Source organism: Oryx dammah, unplaced genomic scaffold, assembly GCF_014754425.2.
Source record: "Oryx dammah isolate SB20612 unplaced genomic scaffold, SCBI_Odam_1.1 HiC_scaffold_21, whole genome shotgun sequence".
Classification (NCBI taxonomy): Eukaryota; Metazoa; Chordata; class Mammalia; order Artiodactyla; family Bovidae; genus Oryx; species Oryx dammah.
The window spans coordinates 9,788,279-9,803,065 of record NW_024070205.1 but is presented as its reverse complement, the minus strand read 5'-3'; positions in this window follow the sequence as shown (position 1 = coordinate 9,803,065).

Below are 14,787 nucleotides of genomic sequence, written 5' to 3'. Positions count from 1 at the left end.
TGGGCACCGCGGTGACTAGCAGGGGTAGAGAGAGGGAATTTACCGAATGAGGAAGAGTCCTGCCCTCTGCGGTGAGAGCTCGTGGGGCTGGGGACACATTCCCTGTTCTTATAGAGCACACGCGTATTTACAGCTTCGAGGGCCACCTAGGAGTTGATGTACATCACGACCTTAGCCAAGTTGCCTGGTTGCTCCATGCCTCAGTCTCTTTATGTACCAGATGGGGAAGCAGGTTCTTGCTCATGGGTTGATACGGGAGAGAATCCTCCAGGACTTAAAGTCCTCTAGGAAGGAGCCCCTGGTGGCTCAGGTGGTAAGGAGTCTGCCTGCAGTGCGGGAGGCCCAGGTTCGATCCCTGGGTCTGGAAGACCCAGGAAGATCCTGTGTCAGGAAGATCCCCTGGAGAAGGCAATGGCAACCCACTGCACTGTTCTTGCCTGGAGAATCCCATGGATGAAGGAGCCTGGTGGGCTGCAGTCTATGGGGTCGCAGAGAGTCAGTCACGATCGAGTGACTTCACTTTCACTTTCAAAGTCCTTCAGACCCTCCTAGTTTCCACAAAGGAATCGAGAAACGTGCACTTTTCCTACTGCTGATCGGCCAGATGCTGGCCGCACATCTCGGGACCACCTGGAGGGCGAGGCAGAGGAAGCACTCCGACCCCCTGAAAACAGGTACCAGCCCCCTCATCAGGCAGCCGTGGGTGCAGCCGCCTCCATTCACCCCCACCAAGGACTGGAAAGGCTTCACTAGCTTAGACCCAGAAGGAAACAGGGCAAGAAAGTGAGCGGGTGAGCCAGAGGGGATGGGTCAGCAAGGGTGTGGGGACAAAGGAGGAGCCAGGAGGCAGGCACTGCAGAGAGACGGTGCTCTGGCCACCCAGACCCGCTCCGGTCTTCGAAGAATGCCCTTGCTCTGAGGCCGTGCTGGCCAGGAGCCTTCTGATGACAGCCTGGCCTTCTGGATAGAATTTCCCTCCAGAGAAAAGGTGTCGATGGGTGAACATGGCTCTCGGGCCCCCTGGATGGTTGTGTCCTCACTGGGAGTGGCTGAATCAGGACGTCGGTCGTATTTATTTATGCTCACCATGGCACGCAGGTCAGCCCTGAGCCCCGTCACCTCGCAATGTCTCACCAGCACAGATTTCTAGCTTACAAAGTGGAAATTCAGCCCTTGGAATGAGATAACCACAGACAGGAACTACTACCCAAGAGGCATGCAGCCTTCCCCCCGGGGAGTCGCATAAGACGCCCACTCTGCAGAGTCATCTGACGGCCCCCCTCTCCCTTGGCATATTCCACGCTGACCTCTGCCAGGTGCCACAGCCAGGCCAGCTGACAGCTGCCTCCCCCAGGCTGCCCCTACGCAAGGCTTTCCAAACTGGGGAGCAAGACCATAAATGAGTCATGGAATGAATTGAGTGGGTGAGGTGAGCATCCTTAATAATTAGCCAGAATCGGATCACATGTATCAGAATGCCTCACGGGGAGTCAGGGTGAGTGTTATTAAATGCATATTGTGTGTATGTGTGTTGTATGTATGAACACACATGTGCTACAGGGATACAGCAACAGAAAGATGGCACATTCGGACTGGGTCATTTGTGGGCATTTAATAAAGGAACGATTTATAAAGACATGGGTAGGATGTAGGGAAGTCACAAGAGCTAATGTAGGGCCAGATCTAAGAGCTGTGGGCCTTGGTTATCACCCTCAGACTTGAAGGCAGAGGTGGTTCCAGGACTTGGAGACAGAGAGAATGGTGTGGTAAAGGCTCAGACAGGAGCTGTGGTCACTGGCCCAGGGAGAAGGCCAGCCAGCCTGCTGCAGTCAATGGGGAATGAATTCTTAGCGTCACTGCCCTGCCTCTTCCCCAGCTCCTGCTGGGCGGTCCACCAGCTGGACCCAGCAAAGCCTGAGGGCCAGCAGCCACGGACCCAGCCCACGGGTGGAAGAGGCCAGGACACAGGGCGTGCATGGGGTGCAGTGTAAAATGCACGTCTGACTGTGAGTCTCAGTGAATGAAGTCTTAAAGACCCTGGAACCATCACTTCCAGGAAGAGGTGAAAGATTTCTGAATAGCCCCAGGTCCGGGCTCTGGGTGGCAGCTAAGACCCATGAGGAAGGGGTTGCCCTGTTCTTCCCTGCAGCTGGGACCACACCTACCCCCCACCCCCCAAACGTGCCAGGTTGGAGATGCCCAGCAGTGGGGCTGAGCACAGCGTCCGCAGTCTGGGGCAAAGGTCACAGGCAAGGGAGGGCAGGCTAGAGGAATGGTGGGGAGAGAGGAACAGAGGGCCCTGTGGTCAGGACACCCACGCCCGGCAGTGGCCTCAGCCCCTCAAGGCCAAAGGGCAGAGTTCTATTTCTGGCTCCTGTGGGAACGGGAGACAATGGTCGTCTTGCTTTCCACACGCCTGCAGTCGGCTCGCTGCTCCTCAGCTCCGTGTGGTTGTTCTGGACTCACACAAAACCACCTCTGAACCTCGTTTCCACGGGCCACGCTGCTGGGGGTGTCACACGCCGACCCACATGTGGGGTCACATGCTGGGGACTTCATGCCGTCATCGCCAAGTGTGACCGGACTCCAAGGCTGGGTCTCCTGACCCCTGGCCCATCCTCCAAGAGCCCGCCTGACACCTACCTTTGGGTACCTGGTTCCCAGCAGACAGACTCTTCCGGAAAGAAAATAGTTTCCTCTAATGATTTTTTTTTTTTAATGACAACACTGTCTATAATAACAGAGAACTCTCATCTCGGCCTTGCTGTTTCCTTAGGCAATAGAAAGCCACTCTGCCTTCCCAGACCTGGGTCCCTCCCGGCTTACTCATCAACACATGGAGCTAAGGTGTTTACTTGAGAGTTAATAAAGTAGAGAGCATTTTGCCCTTTGAACAGTCCTCCTCCTTCAGAATTTCATTTTCCTCAGCCACATTCCTGGTACCGGTCAAGGTTGGACGGGAGTCTCAAGAACACAGTGAAGGTTGTGCCTGCCCAAACCAGCAGGATCTTGGGTCAGACCCTGGTGTGAGATCCTGAAAGCATCTCCCCAAGGAAATGGCTTGCCAATGTCATCCTTTTAAGTCAACCAAACAGAAAGTGGTTGCTTGAGTATTTCATCAGTCCTAACCGAGTCATTATTAAACCATGCGGCTGAGTGGCTGCAGTCGTGTCGGACTCTGTGCGACCCCATAGACGGCAGCCCACCAGGCTCCACCATCCCTGGGATTCTCCAGGCAAGAACACTGGAGTGGGTTGCCATTTCCTTCTCCAATGCATGAAAGTGAAAAGTTAAAGTGAAGACACTCAGTCGTGTCCCACTCTTAGCGACCCCATGGACTGCAGCCCACCAGGCTCCTCCGTCCATGGGATTTTCCAGGCAAGAACACTGGAGTGGGGTGCCATTGCCTTCTCCATAAGTTAGAGGAAAAGGAAGGAAAGTCCAAGAGGATCAGGGTTTTCCCAACATGATGCTGATCAGTTTGGACCATGACATGTGGAAAGCAGCGGGCCAATGGCAATGCCTGATTAGCATCCCTTTCAGTTCAGTCCAGTCCCTCAGTCATGTTGGACTCTTTGCAACCCCACGGACTGTGGCACGCCAGGCTTCCCTGTCCATCACCAACTCCCGGAGCTTGCTCAAACTCATGTCCACTGAGTCGGTGAGGCCATCCAACCATCTCATCCTCTGTCGTCCCCTTCGTCCCACCTTCAATCCCTCCCAGCATCAGGGTCTTTTCTAATGAGTCAGTTCTTCGCATGAGGTGGCCAAAGTATTGGAGCTTCAGCTTCAGCATCAGTCCTTCCAAAGAACACCCAGGACTGATCTCCTTTAGGATGGACTGGTTGGATCTCCTTGCAGTCCCAGGGACTCTCAAGAGTCTTCTCCAACACCACCGTTCAAAAGCATCAGATCTTCAGTGCTCAGCTTTCTTTATGGTCTAACACTCATATCCATACATGACTACTGGAAAAACCATAGCTTTGACTAGATGGGCCTTTGTTGGCAAAGTAACATTTCTGCTCTTTAATAAGCATCCCTTTACTGTGTCTCTTTGTTCTTCACTGCTCTGCCATGGTCCCCGTGGTGCTAACTCCCTCTCCATGTCCTGCACTTCCAACCACAGGTGGTCAGTGGTTGACTCTCTCCCTCAATAACTTGAGAGCACAGCTCTGTCTTATTCACCTCATGTTGTCCCCACTGGCTGTACCAGAATTTGCAAAACTCTCCATGAAATATGTCTGGGGTGAAAGAATGCATTAAACATTCATGACACTTAGTTTAATGATGTGGAAAAAAAATTAAAGAGTTAGCTGTGGCTTTCTAAACTTATTTTTTAGCATTGAATACTTTGATTCCAAAAAAAAAAAATCTAACCCAACCCCCCCCCAAATAAAAGCAAAGCAGGACACCCAAATAACTTTTCCAGGTCTAACAAATAGAAATGACAGATATACAGTTAAGATTGAATTTCAGAAAAATAAATAACTTCAAAAGGTTAAGTATATCCCAAATATTGCATGGGGCATACTTACACTAAAAAAATTATTTTTCGTTTGTTGTTTGTCTGATGTTCAGACTTAACGGGGTGCCCTGGTTGTGACTGGTGGTCCTCCACTCAGGCCCGTGCATACCCAAGGGCGCCCTGGGGCTGTACAGGCAGGCTGAGGACCCCTGTGTTAGGAAACACTGCCTTTCTCTCGAGCTACTGTCCTTCTCCCGCATCCGGAGCTCCTCTCCCTCTGAGCAGGGCCAACGTCTCCTTCCCAGCCCCTCTGCCTGCACTCCAGGTGTCTCCATGGCCCTGGGCTGTGACAAAAGACTGCTCTAAGAATGGGCTCGGTTTCCTGAAGAGTCAGAGTGCTGTCAGAATCATCGGAGAGGCAGACAATGCTGGTGACAAACGGCCAAGCCAGTTCACACAGCAGTTCCGAGCCCAACATAGATTTCTGCATACCTGTTTTTGACCCAGATCCTGACTTGCCCTGAGACTCTGCCACCTGTTCCGGGAAGGCACACGATGGAGCTGGGGTGGTTCCACTTTCCGCTTCTTGCCCCCGGCCAGCTCCTTCCTGGGTGAACAGAGGGGCCACAACGTCCAAACCTGTTGCCCCGGCTCTGCCAGGTGGACGCTGGTGGCCTCTGGGAGCTCAGAGCAGAGCTGATCAGGGGAATGGTGCACCTCCCTCTCTTTAGCACCCCCCTTTCCTAAAAAAAAAAAAAAAAAACGGAGTGAAGGGGCTCCTGCAGAGTCACGTGAACTCCTGAATGCCTTCCAGAACTAGCTCACCCTGGAGAGGGAATAGGAGGGCCTCAGTGGATGCTGCCTGCTGAATTTTGCCTGCCCACCTTGAGCCCTATTCTCAGGTAGCTAGTCCAGCGAGTGGCCTTGGTGCGGCGCAGACAGTCCTCCAAGCCCTGGTATGACCCAGACTCGGCCCATGGGACGCTGTGCCTTGGGGCCTTGACCCTCGGGGGAGAGAAGGGCAGTTAGAAGTGATGCTTTAGCATCATTTAGGACATCACCGGATGTCCCTCTGCAGCTGTTTGGCCCCATGCTTCCCAAACATGCAGTGCTTTCTGAAAATAGAGACACGGGTGAAAATGAGGGCAGAAGTCATGAGCGTCACTTCTGGGTGGAAATGGCATTAAAATCCAGTTCCTAATTCACCACGCTTCCCCCTTCTGTCACAGGAGCCAGCAGCTTTCCAGATGGTAGCCACTCCATCAGCCTGGGTCCTCGCGTGAGGACCACTCAGAGAGGAGGCCCAAATAACTCCAGGTGACCTTTTGGAGTAAACACGAAAGAAACGTTTGTTGCATCAAGCCACTGAGAGGTTGGGGGTGTTTGTTACTGTAGCGTAGCCTCTCCACTCCTGACTGATGGCCAGGCAATGTCCCAAACCTCCCGAATCTCAATCACCAAGGGAGCCCACACTGAGGCATTTTTCCAAGTCCCACTCACAGGCAGATTTTGGAGATCAGCCAGGTTTGGGGACCCCCACTTCACTCCACACTGACCCCAGTGCATAGCTCTGAACTGTAGTGACTTGAGTGGCAGCCCCCTAATATACTGCTGCACTCTAATACCTGGAACCTGTGAAGGTTACATTATTTCAAACAAACATCTTTGTAGATGTAGTTAAGAATCTTGAAAGAGAAGATTAGCCAACAAGTAGGACAAGTGTCCTTATGAGGGGGAGGCAAGACAAGGAGAGAGAAGGTCCTGTGAGACAGGCAGAGAGTGCCATGTTGCAGCTACAGCCAAGGAATGCCAGCTGCCACCAGAAGCAAGACAAGCGAGGAATGATCTCCCCTAGAACCTCGGAAGAGGATGTGGCCCCGGGGACACCGTGACTTTGGACTTCTGGCTTCCAGAACAGTGAGAGAATGCATGTCTAGTGTTTCAAGCCAGCGAGTCTGTGGCACTTTGTTACAGCTGTCTGCGGACAGACAGTGCCCACGAATCCTCAGGGAGCTTCCAGTCTCCCAAGGGAAAATGGGGCCGCACCAGACAGGGCCGGGCAGCAGGAGCAAAGGTGCCAGAGCTGGGCTGACTGCTGGGGAAACGAGCTCTGGTGGAGGGCAGGTTTGAGCAGAGGTCTGGAGGGATCTGCCATGCAGCTTAGTAGAGAGGAGGTGGGGTTCAGAAAGGGGCTGGGAAAGGTGAGGACCCCAGGATGGGGAACTGGCAGGTTCTCCAGCACAGAGGAGCAGCCCAGGCCATGCTGGGGATCCTGAATGGAACAGGAGGGCTGGCAAACTTGGCCTGGAAACCCAAGCTGGCATTCCTCCATAGCAACATTTATAAAGCCAGAATGGTAATTTGAAAAAGTGTCTCTGATTTCAAAATAAGCCAAAATAGTTAAATTCAAAATTGTATCTTTGCCCTGACCACAACCACAAATATATATATTGTGTGTATACACACACACACACACACACACACATATATATATTTGTATAAGGCGTGCTAAGTCACTTCAGTTGTGTCTAACTCTTTGTGACCCTTTTGACTGTAGCCCGCCAGGCTCCTCTCTCTATGGGATTCTCCAGGCAAGAATACTGGAATGAGTTGCTATGCCCTCTTCCAGGGGATCTTCCTGACCCAGAGATCAAACCCAGGCCTCTTACTTCTCCAGCATTGGGAGGCAAGTTCTTTACTACTAACGCCACCTGGGAGGCCCATTTGTATTTGTATATATAATTATATACAGCCAACTCATTGGAAAAGACCCTGACGCGGGGAAAGATTGAAGGCAAAAGGAGAAAAGGGCGATAGGAGATGAGATGGTTGGATAGCATCACTGATTCAATGAACATGAACTTGACCAAACTCCAGGAGATAGTGAGGGACAGGGTGCTGCTGCCCACGCGGTCACAAAGAGTCGGACACAACTTAGTGACTGAACGATAAGAGCAACTTGTATTTATATAATACAGAGAAAAAGAGACCAAAAATGAGAAAATTGAGGGATAGACTTAGGAATTTTTTGTCTTATTTTTTTTATTGTTATTGAAGTTTCAACACTTTAAAAAACAAAAGAAATCCAAGATGACCAATTTGGGGTTAATATAGAATTAATGAGCTACTGAGTGTTCTTGAGGAAGGGTGGGATGGTTGGGGGACGAGAAAGGGTGATAAAACGAATGGTTAAAGAAGGCAGCCCGGGCAGTCCTGTGCTTAAGGGAGCAGACGCTCGCTACACTCGACTGCCCTCTAGTGGCCAAATTCGGGAAGCCAGTCAAGCCTTTCCGAACTGCCTCCTAGACAAGGTTAGGGTCAGAGCATGGTGGGAGCGCGCAGAAGGAACCCTCCGGCGCTCCGGTGCCAGGGAAAGCCTCCCAGAGGACACGATGCTTCCACTGAGCCTGGTGATTCTTTATAAGGGGGCCAGTCCAGCTGTTAGGGCCCTGACAGGGGATAAGGAAGGGTATGGCTTGAGCCTATATCACATCATTCGGGAACGCAAAACATTTGGTAGGATGGCGAGCAGGCTCCTACAGAATGGGGAAAAGAAAGGCTGGGGAGGGGAGCCAAGGCTGTGCCTCCAGGAGGGCTTGAAACGCATCATACATAGAGTATGTATGTATGTATTTATATACAGCCAACTCATTGAAAAAGACCCTGATGCTGGGAAAGATTGAAGGCAAAAGGAGAAAAGGGTGGTAGAAGATGAGATGGCAAGGTGTGCAAGGGTTTGAGCAGGGGCGTGATCCAGGGATGAAGGGAGGGAACATCTTCAAGTCTGCCCTTTAGACCATCATTCTAGCAAAGGTGTGGAATCTGGGATGGTTGTAGTGGAGTTAGTGGAGGATGGAACGCATACCGAGGCTTGAGAACCCTCCATCTGAAGCTCTTGGCTGTCCACCCCTTCACCGTCTGTGCTCTCTCCTAGGGGCTTACAGGACTAGAGACATGGAAAAGCGACAGCAAACTGAAAGACAGTTAACTTGTGAAGATAAGCACGGAAACGGGTGACCCAGCAGAAGCGTGCTCTAGAGCAGCGGTCCCCTGCTATTTTGGCACCAGGGGCCAATTTCGGGGAAGACAGTTATTCCGCAGACCCGGGGCAGGGGGTGGTGGGTGCCCTGGAATACATCCTCCTAAGAGGGGACTATGGGGGGAGTGGTTTCGGGGTGATTCAAGCGCAGTACATTTATTGTGCCCTTTATTTCTATAATTATTACATCAGCTCCTCCTCAGATCATCAGGCATTAGGTCCCGGAGTTGGGCACCCCTGCTCTGGACAATGACAGGTCTTATATTAATCTGTTGAGTGCTGTTGAGCCTGAGGACCAGCCTGCTGACTCTGGGTGGGAGCATTTTGAATCCCTGCTTTGATCTTTCTTGGTGCAGAGCTCTTTGTTGCCATGTGGCATCGCTAGGGTTTTAACACTCACCTTCCATTATACTCCACTTAATAGGAATTGCTCTCTGCTTTCTACTGCCTGTTGCCAGCTGATGGCTGTTGTCATTGTTTACTTGTTGCTGTTTAGTCACTAAGTTGTGTCTGACTCTTCGGTGACCCCATGGATATAGCCCGCCACGCTCCTCTGTCCGTGGGATTTCCCAGGCAAGAATATGGGAGTGGGCTGCCATTTCCTCCTCCAGGGGATCTTCCTGACCCAGGGCTTGAACCTGCATCTCCTGCTTGACGAGCAGATTCTTCCACACTGAACCACCAGAGAAGCTGGCTGGAGTTGGAGCCTAATTTGGGAGGCCATGGCAGCTGCCTTCCTGTGTAGCATCAACAACTGGTGTATTGATTATTCACAACCCTAACGACTAAATACGTTCTCATTTTACAGATGAGGAAATCAAGGCACAGAGTGGCGGAGGGACAGCCACAGTCAAACAGCTGAGGCGACAGGGCCAGAAGTGGGAGTCTGGCTCCTGAGGCTCTGCTCTGAACTACTTGCCCTTTAACCATCCTTGTGTTGGTCGCTCAGGGACATGCAGAACCACTGTGAGGAGTGTTTTGCCTTTTACTGTCTTCTTTCCTGTTCTCCACCTTCATTCAAACTGTTTCCCACTCCCTGGAGGTTATTTAATGGCTAAGTGAATCCTAATGAAATATTAACTAGATGAGAAACACCTGTACCTTCTCCCCTGAAACCTTCCCTTCTGCTCCGAGTCCCAGGGTTTGCAGAAGGTTCAGGGGTGCTGACTCCCCAGGGGGATTAATGGGAGGACACAGCCTCTGACTCAGGGAAATTTATGTTCAAAGGGAGTCGAGGTGCATGAACTATTCAGTTTGGTGCTTTTGCTTACTATCAGCGTGGTGAGCTAGTGTTTTTTAAAGCATGAGTGGTTGCACATTAGTGAATCATGACAACAAGTTAGCGGGTCTCAGGTCATGCTATATTTAAATGAAATTAACAGGGAGGCCTAGCGTGCTGCAGTCCACGGGGTCGCAAAGAGTTGGACACGACTGAGCGACTGAACTGAAATTACAGTTCACAGCGCCACGTGCATTTCACATGGTATGGTTAAGTATCGTCTTGGGAAATTTTGTTTTAGTTGTGTGTATCTGTGTTGAAGGCATGCACACACTTGACTACGATATAAAATGTATTCTTTCTTTTAAAAGATTTTTTGATGTGGACCATTTTTAAAGTCTTTATTGAATTTGTTTTAATCTCGCTTCTGTTTTTTCGTTTGTTTGTTTGTTTTTGCCCTGAGGCATGCGCGATCTTAGCTCTCTGACCAGGGATTGAACCCACACCCCCTACTTTGAAAGGTGAGGGAAATTCCTAAAATATGTTTCTTACTGTGAGTTCAGTCAAAAACGTTTAAGCACCACGTATATATTACCAAACATTTTTCTCCTCTGGTTTCACAATGCTTGTTTACAAGAGTTTTACAACCCATGTTTTGCTCGAGTTAATATGAAAGTAGTTCCCATCAGCCAGTCTACACCACATAATAGATGGGAGGCGGGGTGGGGGGGTGCTAACGAGCCTGTGGAGGGAAACTGTTGGCCGCAGAGCTGGGTTTCGCCCCTCAGCCTCCAGAAGTGCCCCTCAGATGACAACCCAGCTCCTCACCTGCTTAACTTCATTCACCAGGGCCTCATCAAAACTCTGAGGCCTGTGAGCCTGGTAATTGTTTGAATTAACACAGCTTGTTTGGAGCCAAACTTAAGCTATATTTTCCTAGTGCATATTTGTCATTAAAATCCTGGAGTGGATTGCCATTCCCTTCTCCAGAGAATCTTCCCGACCCAGGGACAGAAGCTGGGTCTCCTGCATCGCAGGCAGATCCTTTACCTTCCCTGCGCTACAGGGGGGTCCTAAAATCCTTCTATAAGATCCATATTTTAAAAATCCAGTGTATGAATTTATCATTTAGTCTTCCCTGCTTCTCCTCAACCAGTCCTGACCCATTTGTAGGACTTCCTCCTTGTGTCCCAGGCAGGCGCAGACCCCCACAGATGAGTGGATGGAAGGGTGTTCCAGCCAGCCTGGGTGCAGCAGGCTTGCTTTGGCTGCTTCTCGGAGGCCACTCCCCTGCCCCTGCCCCTGCCCCACCCTGCTAAGCCCCCACCCCGCCGCACTGTGGGGCCCTGAACCTGGGTCTTTATTCAGGGAAGATAGCCTTCTCTTATAGGGCGCCCAGACCGTGGGGTCACTGGGATTCCCTGTGCGGAAGCCAGGTAAGCGCTCACACGTCTGTCATGCATTCACCTTCTCTCAACAAACTGCCAGTCCTGACCCACCTTCTGGGCAGGGTGGATCGGTATCAAAGTTAGAACATGAAATCAGACAGCTGGGATGCTCCTCTCAGATCTTCCACTGACGAGATAATGCCTTTGGGCACGTAGTTCAACCAAACCAATATTCAGCTGCCACACCTGTGAGACAGAGGCTGCTAATAGCACCTGTTTCATCATGTTGCTGGGAGGGTAAAATGACGTCACACAGGTAAGGCATTTGAGCCCCACACTTAGCAAACAGTCAGTGCTCACTGTGTGCTGCCTGCCATTACCGTAATGGTTATGATTGCTACAGTAGTCTTCCGGGCAGCCTCAGGGCAGCTGTGCATCTGAGAGCCACACAGGCCCCTCCTGGTTAATTCCTAATATCTGTTACTCGGTCACCCACTGACTTTCCCACTATAAACCTCTCGATTCCCACAGGGCCCCTCGTCCTCCATTGCTTTCTCACCTCTTGGCGGCCACACCCGCCTCCTAGCTCCCCTCCCTCTGCACCCAGCCCAGCTTTGAGAGATGCTGGCTCCTCTGTCTTTCTGTGGTATGAACAAGACAATGTGGGGTGTGGTTGTGAGAGGCCCTGGGTTTGAGTCCTTGCTTTGCTACTTCCAGTCAGGAAGCATGGCTGTTTGGTTCAAGTAAGTCAGAATGGGCTGGAGAGGGGTCTTGAGTCTGAGACTGCCAATAGGGAGGGCCCCGCTGGTCAGGCAAGGCCCAGGGCTGACTATGTGTGACGAGGGCTCCCAGCTGCAGGGCGTCCAGCAGACAGAAGGAACCCTGCCTCAGGGAGGTAGTGGACTGGAGGCAGGTGGTCAGTCCCTGCCACCTCCTGGACGGGGCTCAAGGGAGCTTGAAAGGGTCAGGGGACCCACCGTGGGAACAGGGCCTCCGTAGGGGAACTGAGGCCAACGCCCAGACACATGAACTGGGAAGGTCTTGTTTTTGTGGAAAAACTTGGATGTACACCCAGGGTCACCATCTCCAGAATCCACTTGGGGACCGTCTGTGAGCAGAGGTGCCTAGGGACGTGGGATTGATTGGCTGTAGTGGTCTGCGCTGGGCCCCGCTCTGGGGAGCCATGTGGAGAGGGCCTCGCTGGCCCCGGGGCTTCCTGCCTCTGGACTAGATGGGTGTGAACCAGGAGGGACAGGGTCAGAGCTGGTTTGGCTCCAGGGGAGGTGGGAGGCAGAGGCCTGGGGAAACAGAGTCACAAGGAAATATTGTGTTATTCAGAGACACGTGTCCCCTGAGCCTCCTTTAGCTCAATTCTGTGAGATGAGAATGGTGATAATCCCAATAACCTAAGCCCTTTTAGTGTGTTACAGAGGTGAATGTAAGAAGTAGTTTGGAGGGGGTTCCCTGGTGGGTCCGTGGTTGAGAATCCACCTTGCAGTGCAAGGGACATGGGTTCGATCCCTGGTCCAGGAAGATCCCATATTCTGCGGAACAACTAAGTATGTGTGCCATAACCACTGAGCCTGCTCTCCCCAACAAGAGAAGTCACTGCAATGATAAGCCCCCACACAGCAATGAAGTGTGGTCCCCGCTCACCACAACTAGAGAAAGCCCAAGTATAGCAATGAAGAAAGACCCAGCGCAGCCAGATAAAGAAACAAACATCTTTAAAAAAAAAAAGTAGTTTGGAAATAGCCGATCTAATGGTCTTATATTGTCATTACTGTCCCTCCATAAGAACACAAGGATTTACTACAAATCACTACACTGTAAACTGATACAACACATGGGGCATTCACAAAGTTCCCTGAAATCAAACGAGGGTTCTGAGCAGCAATGGCTCTGAGAATGGGCCCGGCTGGGGTGACAGCTGTGAGGGAGATAAAGGAAGAGAGCTACCTGGGTGCAAGACTGGCAACACAACAAGGCTTTGAAGCTTTCTGAACCAGGTGCCTGCCCGCTCTGGTGCTCACCTGGTGTCCAGAGGTGGTACTGTCATGACTGGGGATCCCAAACTGAGGCTTCCCTGCTCTGAGCCAGTCCGGGGTTGGGGGGAAGGCCTTTGGTCAACATGGGCAGACCAGTTTCTTCTGTGGAGCTGGAGAGCTGGCTCAAGGCTGCTCCTGGATTAAGGAGCCTCCCCAAGAGAACGGGCGTCATGCAGGCCCTTCCCTTCTGTTTGAAGAGATTCTGCGGGTTTACAGTTTTCGTATCCCCTCATACACTTCATCCTCTGGACAAACCAGCCCAATTCTTATCCTATTTTTAAAAAATGTTTGTTTTATTTATTTACTTGGCTGCCCTGGGTCTAGACTCTGCCTGCAATGCGGGAGACCTGGGTTCAATCCCAGGGTTGAGAAGATCCCCTGGAGAAGGGAAAGGCTACCCACTCCAGTATTCTGGCCTGGAGAATTCCATGGACAGTAGAGTCCATGGGATAGCAAAGAGTCAGACACACCTGAGCGACTTTCACTTTTTCACTTTCCTGGGTCTTAGTTGTGGTGTGTGGGGTCTCAGTGCCCTGATCAGGGATTGAAACATGGACTCTTAACCAGCAGGCCAACTGGGAAGTCCCTATTATTCCATTTGCAACCTAACAAATAGGACTCAGAGTGATTTGGCTAAGGGCGCACAACCAAGTTGGGACTAGAACCCAGATGCCAGAGCCCAGACCCGGCCCATCTCCCAGGCCGTTTGGAGCTCAGTGTCCCAGGACTGGGGCAGGAGCCCACATCAGACCCTGGCTGACCAGTAGCTTGGAGGGCCAGAACCTGGCAGTTCCAAGCACAGAGATGTGTGCCAACGAATTAAAACTGTGTCTGGTAGCAACATATGAGAGGTATGTCCTTTCATTTTTACAGCTTTCTGTGCTGACCAGAACTTTTGCATAAGCAAACTTTACATTTATAATCAGGCCCAAGAATCATTATTTTTCTGGGGCTGGGGTAGTGTATAGCTGAGTGAGGTCCCTTCACCTACCAGTAGCTGTTCTCGTGGGCCTCATCACACCTGAGTCCCCTGATGCTCTTTTCCTGATGACTGTCTCTCCAGTTCCAGTTTCCAGCTCTCTCAGCTCAGTGCCCTTTCTGGCAACCACAGCTGCCCTCCCTGTCCTTTGAGGGTTTCCCAGCAAACCTCTGTGCTCAGTCAGCTCCTTGGCGGAAGATGAGGGAATCACATGGCTGAGTGACTGATGTTTTCTGAATCATGGAATGGAAAGAAACACTATACACCAAGCCAGCGCACAGGGCCTCTGTTTCAAGCCCAGTAATAGCACGGTGTGGACATGATTCATCTGAGACTGCCTGGCATGTGCACACGCGTTAGAACAGGGCAGTGCAATGCTTGCCTTCTCCGGTGACAACGGGGCTACTCAGAGGGCAGCCCCAGGTCCCTCCCAGGCACACCATGGAGCCCAGTCGCCCTGCAACCCCCCGGCTCGGGGGCACCAGAGAGGTGTCTGGGGAAAGTCACAGACAGCAGCTGGGGGACAGGAGATGAAGAGGGTGGAAGATTTGGAGGTGGGGTGAGGATTGGGGGCAGGAACTAGACAGGCAGGTGTAGGTAGAATGTGGTCAGCCTCTCCTGACAACCAGGAAACAGGCTCTGACTTCTC